The sequence below is a fragment of the Callithrix jacchus genome, chromosome 22 (genome assembly GCF_049354715.1).
Source record: "Callithrix jacchus isolate 240 chromosome 22, calJac240_pri, whole genome shotgun sequence".
Taxonomy (NCBI): Eukaryota; Metazoa; Chordata; class Mammalia; order Primates; family Cebidae; genus Callithrix; species Callithrix jacchus.
In genome coordinates this window covers 20,129,639-20,130,755 of record NC_133523.1, presented here as the reverse complement: position 1 = coordinate 20,130,755, position 1,117 = coordinate 20,129,639, and positions in this window count along the sequence as shown.

Here is a 1,117-nt window from a genome sequence, read left to right as displayed (position 1 = left end):
GGGATCCCGTGTGTGTGTGTTTTTAAATGAAAAATGCATATTGACCGACACTTCTAGAATGATACCCAAACTCCTGCAGTGGGAATGGGGAATGCCTTCTACATACACACTTCTACCATGTGAATTTTTTACTATGAGCCGAAATTGTGTAATCTTTTCTTAAATAAAAAAAAAATCACTCAAAAAAAAATACTGGGGTGTCACTGCTTCTGAACCCTTTCAGCAGTTGGAGTATGAAAATGTACATATTAATACATTCATGTAGGAATAAATCTTTTAATCTCTGCTTCCCTCTCTCAATGAATATTTATGAGACATAATTTGCCCAAATATTTCCAGTTAAGCATCGTAGCTCATGCCTATAATGCCAATGCTTTGGGAGACTGAGGAAGGTGGGTTAGGGGCTAGGAATTTGAGACCAGCCTGGCCAACATGGTGAGACCCCATCATTACTAAACAGAAAAAAATTAACTAGGTGTGGCCAGGTGCAGTGGCTCACACTTGTAATCCCAGCACTTTGGGAGGCTGAAGCAGGCAGATCATGAGGTCAGGAGTTTGAAACCAGCTTGGCCAACATGGCAAAACCCTGTCTCTACTAAAGATACAAAAATTAGCTGTGTGTGATGGTGCGTGTTTGTAATCCCAGCTACTTGGGAGGCTGAGGCAGGAGAATCACTTGAACCCAGGAGATGGAGGTTGCAGTGAGCTGAGATCATGCCATTGTTCTCCAGCCTGGGTGACAGAGGGAGGCTTCGTCTCAAAAAAAAAAAAAAAAATTAGCCAGGTATGTTCGTGCACATCTGTAATTTCAGCTACTTGGGTGGCTGAGTAATGAGAATCACTTGAACGTGGGAGGTGGAGGCTGCAGTGAGCCAAGAATGCACAACTGCACTACAGCCAGGATGACAAAGCAAGAATCTCTCAAAATGACAACAAATATTTGCAATTCCGGTCCAGCACTAAAGCACGTATTCTAAAACTCTCCGTTTCTTTTTTCAACTTCAAAGAAAAGCAGGCACTAATTACCGTGTGTATAGTATGTGTGTAGGTAGCTACGTGTGTGTGTGTGTGTGTATATATATATATGCCAACGTACAGTTTTAAAAATTGCTAATCC